The sequence below is a fragment of the Orbicella franksi genome, chromosome 11 (assembly GCF_964199315.1).
Source record: "Orbicella franksi chromosome 11, jaOrbFran1.1, whole genome shotgun sequence".
Taxonomy (NCBI): domain Eukaryota; kingdom Metazoa; phylum Cnidaria; class Anthozoa; order Scleractinia; family Merulinidae; genus Orbicella; species Orbicella franksi.
The window spans coordinates 28,503,379-28,514,824 of record NC_138155.1 but is presented as its reverse complement, the minus strand read 5'-3'; the positions used below and the strand labels follow the sequence as shown (position 1 = coordinate 28,514,824).

At 39.9% G+C, this 11,446-nt stretch overlaps 1 protein-coding gene across 3 annotated transcripts in view; it reads right to left on the bottom strand.

Moving 5' to 3' along the window:
• Window positions 1–722: 722 nt before the first annotated feature.
• Window positions 723–11,446, bottom strand: part of LOC145502524 (DALR anticodon-binding domain-containing protein 3-like) — a 39,480-nt gene continuing 28,756 nt past the window's right edge. For 2 of the 3 annotated variants that reach the window (XR_014051351.1, XR_014051352.1), the window contains exon 18: window positions 723–4,859. The gene's annotated coding sequence lies outside the window, so the exon portion shown is untranslated. The remainder of the gene's footprint in view (window positions 4,860–11,446) is intronic. The other variant, XR_014051353.1, reaches the window with a different exon arrangement.

Below are 11,446 nucleotides of genomic sequence, written 5' to 3'. Positions count from 1 at the left end.
TAACTCCTTGCACAGACGCATTCAAAATTATAAATCTACCATTTTGGTAACACTTGCAGGATTCTTCTTCAAAATCTAAATCATTTCTAACGAGTGTTATAACGCCACAACTGTGATTTGATCCATGCGCGAAAAACATTTTCCCATTCCATTGGGTTCTCCATATATTCTCGATTTCTACTGAACTGTACATTTCTTGGAGGAAAATAATGTCTGCTTTTTGCTTATTCAACCAGATAAACAAAGCTTTCCGTTTTTTCGAGCGAACGGATTCCACGTACGTTAAGCGAAAGAAGTTTAAAATTCACATTCTCCTTTTTGCTTGCCATTGTATAATCATTATTTGACTCAAAAGAGCTGTTTCCTAACTGGCAGCTCCAAAAGAAAAGTCTATGCAGTATACATAGAAGCAATAACACGTACACTCACTAAATAGACATTTTAAACACATATTAAAACAAAAAACTAAACTGATTAGATGGTAAAAGGGTCTCAAGATTTGAACCTTGGTTTGGACCCTTGGGACTTTGGACTTATTCAGCTATTGTTATAAAAACAAAACAAAAATGTTAGGTGCTAATGAAAAAACTTTGGCGAATTAAATGTTTTGGTGTTTCATTCCGTTAAATTTTGGTATGCAAGAATTTTATCGCAATTCTAATTACCATTTACATCGCAATTTTAGCGACACCAAAGCAAAGTTAAGACTTATAAATTGCCTATCAGTTGAGAGGTTTGGTGGCGCCTTAAACGATAAAAGCCGATCATCGGCTTTACAAAATAAAATGGAAATAAAGTCAATCAAAGGTTTTTACTCAGGAGTAGTTGATTGCTCGCTTGGCAGCGAGTACTCTGGTAATGTGTCTACAGAATATTTACTACTATTTATAATTAGACTTTTACCTCTGAGTAGTACCTTAGCAATGTTCAGTTGTTTAGCTTTCCTAAAGGCAGCACATAATTTAGCTCGGTCTTTAGCAGATTCTGGAGAGAGATCCTTGTCGATAAATACAGTCGGGAAACGGGCGCTCTTCAGCAATTCCTTTCTCTTAAACCACACCAAATCGCAGTCCATACGCGATAGAAAACGGGCTAATATTGGTCGCGGGCGAGGTGGTCCCTGTATCTCTTCTTCATTCGATGTTGAAGGTGTTCGTGTGCCCACATTTGGCTTTCCTGTACGATGAACCCCATGAAATTTGACATCTGAAGGCGCTCCGAGCTCGGTCAAAACTTGCCTCAGCTTCTGAAAACATTCTTTGTTCATCTCATTTGGTTCTTCTGGGATATTATAAAAACGTAAATTTTCCCTTCTTGAGTAATCCTCCTGTTTTACCAGTCGCTCCTTAGGGTTTCGACCTTCTTCTCTAAAGTATCACTCTTTTTAGTGGTGCTGTCAAGTTGCTTTTTTAGCTCTTTGTTCTCTTCTTTGAGCAATCGAACTTCTTCCCATACGGCATTTAGAGATTTTGTTGTCTCACCCAGTTCTTCTTTAACAGACTTGATATTGTGGTTTAGTTCAGTCTTCAAAGTTTCTATTTCATCGTAAATCTTTGTAAATCCATTTTCAATGCGATTTTGGATGCTTAACAGCCTCTCAAGAATTTCGTCAGCCTCCCCGGTCGATGAACTTGAACCTCGTGGCCACTTTTTTTTCCTTCGGTGGCATCTTTAAAATCCAGGTCCAGCTACATCAGCCAAATATTTGTGTAGAAATAGTCCATCTAACCTTTTTGTTCACCATGCATAACCAAAACTTCAGCTTACAAATCATTAAATCGCCATAGTTTGTGGAGCTATAGAAGCAGTGAGCTCGACACCATGATGGTCAGCCCCAGTCCCCCAAAAAAATCAACTCGTGGGTTTTCTTTTCTTTCCTATATGAGTATGGGCCTCCGCTTAGCGGCCCTTTGGGCCGCCCGAGCTCCGCTATAAAAAGTATAGTGAAAAGAAAAAACAATGGACGAGTGAAAGAAATCAGTAGTGTACATCTACAAAATCCACAATTAAAAAGTCACAATCAATCACGGTGTTGATGGATACAGTTTTTTAAAGTATAGACTAACAAACAATGAACATTCTGACAGTAATTCCATGTCGAGCTAATTTGCATATTGTCACAAACAAACATTAGTAAATGATGCAAAGAGAGGTTTTCCAACAGCGTCCTTCACAGAGTTTTTGCTTTTCAAACTGAAAGATCATTTCTTTGGCAAGCTTTAGATAGCTCCAAATTTGATTGGAAAAACAGGCCGCATCACTTCAAACACCAACTTAAGGGCCCATTAACCAATCTTTTCAAGCCGTTGCTAGGGAAAATTTATTCTCATATAACCTCGTCATTTTGAGCTACTTCAGAGTTTTTTTCATGTGTTTTAACTTTTTCATGATCAGCAACACTAGTGATGACCTCATCAGTCCACGCCCATAGTCATGTGACCAATACTGAAAAAATGCAAAGGCTCCCAGGCAAATTACTTTATCGGAATTTTTTTCATTGATTTAATATTTTAATTTAAATCCTCATTGCACTATGCATAGATTTTGTTTCATTTCTAAAAGGTCAAATTTTGAGAGAATTTCAAAATATTAAAAAGTTCGCAATTTTTTGAAAACAGCATGATTTTGAAAAAAGAATGCATAGCTATGTTTCCAACGTTGCCTTTAATTTAAGTCCGTCAAAAAAGGCTGGATTTAAGGAAAAACCGGGTTTCCTTTAGCATTTAAAGAAACTGGAAGTGCGCCTGATATATATTGGAAGTTACCCTATCAGCGTGTGCACACTTTACACCACCAGCACATTTTGGTAAGATCAAACAAAGCCACACGGAGTTAGTTTTTCTCTTTCTATTGCTCTTGTTTTTCTGTCTTTCTCTTATTTTGTCTTTGCTTGTACTTTTTTTACTTTGCATTTTGTGAAACACGAAGAAAAACAACTAAAATGTGTGCGAATTTGGAAGTTATTGAATTATTTTTATTTTCTGCCTCGGGCTGACTTAAGTAACCGGAAGTGAAATTTCACCTCCTTAGCAACGCACGCAAGGGCGCACATAAATCGGTTAATGGGCCCTTAAAAGACCCTACTGTTTAGATATGACTTGACTAGGGTGAGTTGAAATTTAGCTCCTGGCCAAAAAAATAAGCCACGGAAGTTTACTCAACGTTTTATTTCTAAGGGTTTGAACTACTCTATGCAGAAATATAATGTCATTTCAAGTTGTTTCTAGCTTGCAACAAGTGATCAAACTTGATGTATATTCTTACCACAAATTTGACAGTTTGATTGACATATCTCGTAAACAATAGACAGTTTAATCAAACTGCTGCACTTAGTTAACATAATAGTGATGTTGTGCACGTTTGCCATGTTTCAGGGGAATCGGTGATGTTTTTCTCTCTCTCTCTCTCTTTCTCTTTGTGACCAACAGGTCTTCTTCTTGTGCCTGCATGTACCCTGCTGTTGAGCAACTGAGCCTCTAACAGAAAGGAAATGCTTATGACACTCGAGAGTGAAAGGGAAACAATTGTCTGGACTTTCTTTGCCTAAACTCGTAAGAGTTAATTTAGCTTTTCTTGCCCATTGACTTGAAACCTACTTTTATTAGGGGGAATCTTTGTCTTTTTTTCTCTTCTTTACGCACTGAACTCGTGAACACTTGCTGCCAAGATGTAGCGACAATGTCTGCTTTTCCTCAGTTACCGTCTGTTACTAAGCTAAACCATGCCTGATGAGGCGTTCAACTATCGACAAACCTGGGTTGACTTACTTTTGATTTTGCTGCCATTTAAGGGGGTTTACTACGGTGTTTACACATTTAAAAATTTCACTTCAGGAAAGTTAAAACAAAACCAAGGTAAACATCTTTCTTGAAAACACGGGCTATATTAGTTGGTGGTTTATCAGTCAAGTGCCAAAAATAGTGCCGTCCAGTTGTCCAGAACAAGTAGATTCTCCTTCTGAGGAAGTACCTTTTCATTCTGACTTGCCTGATGGGCAAGGCATCAGGCAAGTTGTCTGCCAATGCAACTAAATCATAAAAAGAGCAAACTAAGGCTTGCCCACGGCAAGAAATATTTGAGACATACTTGTCCCAAGGGCAGCTGGAATTCAAGTTTTTTTCGAGCCCTGGACTCTAGGCCTATTTAAGCCCTTCAGCACGGACCATGGACTCAGAAATATTGAAAACAAATTGGCTCTGCCAACCCCAATTTATTGAAACGTAGTTGCTGCTACAGTGGGGCATATTTGTGGAATAGCCTTCCATCCAACGTCAGAGCCATTAGATCTTTTATTAACTTTAGAAATGAGATAAATCACCAACTGTCCTCCTTGTACTCCCACACGGCAAACATGTAAATCGGCTTTTTTTAAAATCTCGATCTTGTAACTGATGTTTCGACCGTGTCTAAATAAAGTGTGTCCATGCATATTTGTTAAGTGCGTTTGGTACATACATCAGTTAGGCATCAGTTGAATAGCAGTATCTGTCATACATGTACCTAACCCAGCTGATGGTAGTAAATCGGCTATGTATCGGTGATCAAAGTATTGGAAAATTAGAGGTAATGTGTCTGTGAACAATATTGGTGAACTACTACATGTAAATATATCGGTCCAAGTACATATCCACCAATACATATGTATCAGAGATAAAATAATTCTATACTTAAAGTCAACTTTTAACACATTACATAACACTATCCATATTAGTTAAGTTGATTAAGACATTGTCACGGTCCAAAAGCTGCAACTACTGCTCACCTTTGTCTCATTAAAAATCCAGTCCATCTTTTCCTCATTCATGTTGCTGAGCCTTGCGAAAATATGGCTGTTGCAGCTGAATATCCATCTCTTCTACCTGAAAAATGGAATAACATTTTCAATTAAAACCTACAAGGGCTGTTTTAATTCAAATTTGAGATATTTGTATACGAAACGAAGCTTAAAATAAATAGTAAGCTGAACACTGGTCAATTGTCTCTGGTAAATAAGGGTCATTTAAATATCAGCAAGTGTCTCTGATATATTGATGGTACATAGGTCAGCTGCTAGTTAACTATCAATTGACAGCTGCTGCTGTATAAATCAACTGCCAATGGTATATTGGCCAACTGTATGTAATATATGTGTTAACTGTGAGTAATATATTGGTCATCTGTCTGTGGTGTATTAGTGAACTATCTTTGGTATATTGGTCAACTGTAGCTGGTATCTCCCCAACCTGTTAGTAAATATTGGTCAACTATGGGTGGTTTGTGTGGAAGGCGCAGTGGCCTCATGGTTAGTGCGCTCGTCTCTGGATCAAGTGGTCTGGGCTTGAGCCCTAGCAGGGGATATTGCATTGTGTTCATGGGCAAGTCACTTAACTCTTGCAGTGCCTCTCTCCACCCAGGTGTATAAATGAGAACCAGCTAACGTAATGCTGGGAGCAACCCTGGGGGCAATAGAAATACTCCTAGTCGCTTCAGGCAACAGAAACCAGGATAAGCTCAGGCCTCGTGGGCCATCTGGCTTCTATACAGATTTAACCTTTACCTTAGTGGTATGTAGTCAACAGCCAGTGGTATCTTGGTTACCAGTCCCTAATAAATCATTGTTTATGGTATATCAGCCAAATATTACTGGTACATCCCTGAAATGTCGGTAATCTATCAATCCAATGTTCTTTGTATATCAGCAAACTATTTGTGTAGGTGCCAGAATTTGAGTAATAGCTTTGAGTTTGGTGTCAAGTTTTCACGTAATTAGTTTCCTTTGTTTGGTGGCCTATGTACATGTTATGTTCATTTGCATACTCTATATGTTCGGTTCACGCATAATTTATTTAGTTAGTAGCAGTTTTAGTTTCTGTATATGCCTTGTTTGGATTTGCTTCAGTTTTACAGTTCCTCTTTGGTTTTTGGGTTCGTCACATTTGTCTTGAAAGTTTCCTTGTTTATTTCGCTTTGCCAGTTTTCTGCATTCTTCATGTTCGGTCGTTGTTAGTTATTTTATGTTCATTCCCGTGTTTGTAATTTTGTTATGCTCAGTTACTGTGTTCAATCTACGTTTGGGTGGAATTAAACTTCTATTGCAAGATTTTGATACGTGTAATAAGCGTATGCAACATTATTCGTAAAAGACGAATCGGGTTTGTGGGTATGGTCTACCACGATGTCTTCTGATGATGCGGATGTTCATTTGTTGAATGCTGAAGGGAAGAGCAGTCAACCTGTTCAACACACAAGTGCACGTGTTCCTAAACCTAACTCTTCTTTGGATCACAAAGGAGCGTCACTTGAACAAATTCGAGACCTAAGAAAGAAGAGAGGAGGAGGGTTATGTTCCTTATCTGCTAAATGGAGAGAGATTGACAATCTTCTAACCAATGAAAGCAATTTGGTAGCACTGAAAATAAAGCTGCCGGAAAATACATCATTGTTTTGCAAGTTTGCTAAAGCCCAGCACGTGTATCATGCAGTTTTGATTGACAAAGGTCAAAGGCAAGAATCGGAGGTCAATTTCACTGAAATAGAAAGTAGTATGGATTTCTTCTGTCGAACGGTAAATGATTGGTTACGGGTTACGGAAACAAATCTTCAGGATAACCTGGTGACGCCCGATGACAGTGCTTCTCAAGTTGGAATTGGTCTTCGAAACAAGCCTAAACCCTCTGAGTGTGGATCTAGGTCAAGCAGCCTCTCTAAAACAAGCTCTATATCAGCTGCAAGAGCAAAAGAGGCAGCCCAGATCACCGGACTTCGAGCCAAGGTACTTGCTTTAAATCAGCGCCATTCTCTTCAGGAGACAGAGCTACTCCTCAAACAACAAGAGTACAAGCTTCAGCTGAAGAAAGATGAGCTGAACCTCAAAAAGGAATATGCTAAGGCTCTGGCTAGAGAGGAAGCTTATGCCCAAGCGGAAGCAGGAAACTTTGTTCCCAAAAAGTGCCAGCCTCTAACACTCATGTTGATGTCCAGATGTGTCCTCCAACACCAAGGTGACGAGGACCAATGGCACTAAAAATTTTCAGTTTGTACCTTCTGGAAAAAAGCGAGGAAGGATCAGTTAAAGCAGGGGTCAATTTGGCGGCTATCGACCAGGTGAGTGTTGCAAGTCAGGGCTGTCATTAAGGGCCGTAACCCGTAACACCTGTTACGGCTGAGTTCACTCGATGTTACGGGTGAAGATGTTGATTGATGGTACGAACATGCTACACTTACCTAATTTATTTTTAAACATTTACCTGTTGAAATAAACATAACTGTTTCTTGGTGTCTTGCATCCTTGGTTCTACTATTTATATTTTACTCTGGAGATGAATTTTCAGTTTGCTTAATCGCCGTGAATTACATTTAGACACCATTTTAAGCAGCAAAACTTATTACGCAATGCGCTGCTCCTACCTTTTGAGAAATTCCGCCGACCGATGTAGAGTGTTGTCCAGGCTGATCGATCGTGTTTGGTCCCGCGCGTGTGTAGAGAAAGTTATGTTTTAATATGAATAAGAGAAAAGAACCCACGTCAAAACAGCCTGAGATCGACAGATTTTTTTTCTAAATCCCAACGGACCGATGGAAATGAGGAAGCTCACAAAACAGCCGGTCGAGGCGGTCGACAAATACCAGCGATCACAGCTTCAAGTACTGCCAGTACTTCAGCCGCACGGGGGCAACCTATAGAACCGAGTATTATGCTACAAAGAGTGGAAGAAAAATTTCCCGAGTCTAGAAATGGTTAAGCATTTCATTCTTATTACCACTGTAACGGAAAGAGATGTTCAATCCAGCTTATTTGAGCTCCTCTAACGGTAAGATAGCTTGGTAATGTAGAGATGTTATTATAATTTTTATTTCCCGTTTCACTCCCGTGTTTTGCATTTGACCATAATAACGAATAATTATAACTGTTAGCAGACATCAAACCATATTGCTGATTATGGACTGTCATTTATTTTTTTATTAAACAAGGAACACTCAAGTCTGTTGGAGATATTTTGTAACTTTATTCATTTGATCTCTGTAAATTAAGGTGCATGAATTTGAAATTATGCACTGTGAAAAACAAACAGTACTAAAATAAGGACCACTTGCATAGGTTGGTGCAACAAAGATGTTATTTCACTATTTGCTGATGATGTACTATAACATATTATCACTCTGTTTCATCAGCATTTTTGATTAGGAAAGTTGCCATTTTCATGCCCTAAAAAGCAGAAAAATGCATTTCCAGGGGTTTCATGTTCCAAAAATTTCTGGGGGGCATGCCCCCAGACCTCCCTAGATGCTCAGCCCCTTTTGGGCCTTCGGAATGTGGCCGTCGGGCATGTATTTCAGTGCTACGCCTGATCACTTACATGCAACTGCTGCTTCAAAACTTAATGACAGCCCTGCAAGTGGTTCAATCTCAGGCTCTGAGAAATCTGGACTGAGTGACATGGCTTATGACATTCTTGCACAACAGAATTGTGTCATGAAAGAGTTCGTGAGCCAACAACAAAGAAACTTGCTCCCCTGGAAATGCGTATTCGTGTTTAGTGGCAACCGCTGGATAATTGAACCTTCATTTTGTGCCTTTGAAACTGTGATCGAGACTAGAGTGTCAGATTACCTAGAATAGCATATGACTGGCAGACACAGGCATAGACTGGCATAGCTGTCTCTACACGAACGCTGAAACAGGCTACCTAAAGGCAAGGAAGCTTTTGGAGAGTAAATTCGGTCAGAAGCATAAAATTGCAATGGCTTATGTGGATAAAGTGACAAATGGTCCTGCTATTAAGGCTGAAGATGCCAAAGTTCTAGAAGGTTTCGCCACTTTGCTGGCCAGTTGTACGAACACTCTTAAAGCTATTGGTTACTCCAGCAAGTTTGAAAGCCCGGATTGCATGCGACAGATTATCAAGAGACTTCCTCCAAAGCTGGACACTAGTTGCCATGACAACACTGACAGAATCCCCAACACTGAAGGGAGAGACATTTGTATTGATGACATTTCCCTGTTCGTTGAGCAGAAGGCACATGCTTTGTCCTATCCAGTCTTTGGAAAACTCCCTTTCTTGGAAAAGGGAAAGAAGGATAACAGGGACAGAGGCCTGAGATCTAAATCTGAGAAGTGTGGTGACATGCAAATTGCCCTCTTTACCATTACTGAGAAGACACCTCCCAGTACATCCAGTCGTGATTCGTCCAATTCAGCTAACCCTTCCCAGAAGAAGTGCCCCTTTTGCAATGCAGATCATACTCTCGCTGAATGTTCCAGTTTTGCCAAAGTGCCCGATGCTGATCTACGCAACTTCGTGATGAAGCAGAGGCTTTGCTGTTCTTGCTTGAGTGGCAGCCACCAGTCCAAAGGTTGCTACAAGAAGAAACCCTGTAATCACTGTGATAGGAAACATGCCACTGTGTTGCATCCAAGTACCCCGGAAGTTGTTGCTGGAGTCGGAACACAACAAGGCTTTGTTGGAACTGAGGGTGGAGAAGGCAGACCTCAATCTTTGAACAGCCAGTCGAACACTGTCCAGAACATGAACCAGAGCACTGGTGATCAATTCTGTGGCCTAACCACGATGGAGGGTTCCCCCATTACTGCATTGCCTATAGTGGTGGTAAAGGTCAAAGTTAAAGGAAGTCCTCTGTGCATCGAAACTTATGCGTTACTGGACAATGGTTCCAATTCTACCTTTTGTTTAGTTAACCTGATGGAGCATCTAATTGTCATCGGCAAGAAGACAAGACTGAAGCTAACCACCATGGATAGCAAAAAAGATGTAGACACTGCTCATGTTAACAACCTGGTGTATCTGATCTGGACAGAAATGTTGCCATCCTCCTGCCTGAACTACTTTCTAGACCAGCTATGCCCGTAGGTAGGGAAGAAATCCCAAAGCAAGAGGATGTGGAGTGATAGTCTCACCTTCAGGGCCATGTGTACTTAACCAATCTGAATTCCGGAGTGGATTTATTGATTGGAGGCAATGTTCCTGATGCCTTGCAGCCGAAAGAAATAATCCCTGCTGCTGATGGAGGTCCATATGCAACCAGAGTTGACCTCGGCTGGGTCATTAATGGTCCAACTGGGAGAAAGCAGAAGTATGTACCTTGCTCTAGTTTCGTCATTACATCTGAGGAGACTCATCCTATGTGTGCAGCTTGTACTGATCTCGTGGACGCACTTTACTCTGATGGTCTAAGTATGTCAAAGGATGACCTCAAGTTTATGAACATTGTCGTCAACATTCAGCTTGGACAGCGACTTATGTCTTTACTTAATGTTTACAAACCACCATCAGTAAACAACCAGACGTTTACGAGCAACATGCGCGAAATTTTAGACGCAGCGATTTCAAACCGAGCTAGTGTGTTATGTTTGGGAGATCTTAATTGCGATATTCTAAAACCACAAGACAGCTGGAAAAGAGGTCGAGCTTTCTTAGATATCTGTGACATCTACGGCTTGGACAATCTCATAAATGAGCCAACAAGGATTTCAATTTCTAGAGAGTCTTGCTTAGACATTATAGCAACAAATTCTCCAACATTTGCATTAAAATCAGGAACAATGGAGACAGGCCTGAGTGATCACAAACTGGTCTACACCATTCTTAACAAGAAATTATCCAAAACAGAGACCGTTTTTACGAAAGGCAGGTGTTTTAAAAGCTTCAATGCAAATGCTTTTAATAACGACCTTGCACGTGTGCCATTTAATGTGGCGTATGTGTTCGAAGACATCAATGACATCTGTTGAGCTTGGGAAAAGATGTATACCAGGGCTCTCATTAAGTTTTGAAGCAGCAGTTGCATGTAAGTTATCAGCTGTAGCAGTGAAATACATGCCCGACGGCCACATTCCGAAGGCCCAAAAGGGGCTGAGCATCTAGGGAGGTCTGGGGGCATGCCCCCCAGAAATTTTTGGAACATGAAACCCCTGGAAATGCATTTTTCTGCTTTTTAGGGCATGAAAATGGCAACTTTCCTAATCAAAAATGCTGATGAAACAGAGTGATAATATGTTATAGTACATCATCAGCAAATAGTGAAATAACATCTTTGTTGCACCAACCTATGCAAGTGGTCCTTATTTTAGTACTGTTTGTTTTTCACAGTGCATAATTTCAAATTCATGCACCTTAATTTACAGAGATCAAATGAATAAAGTTACAAAATATCTCCAACAGACTTGAGTGTTCCTTGTTTAATAAAAAAATAAATGACAGTCCATAATCAGCAATATGGTTTGATGTCTGCTAACAGTTATAATTATTCGTTATTATGGTCAAATGCAAAACACGGGAGTGAAACGGGAAATAAAAATTATAATAACATCTCTACATTACCAAGCTATCTTACCGTTAGAGGAGCTCAAATAAGCTGGATTGAACATCTCTTTCCGTTACAGTGGTAATAAGAATGAAATGCTTAACCATTTCTAGACTCGGGAAATTTTTCTTCCACTCTTTGTAGC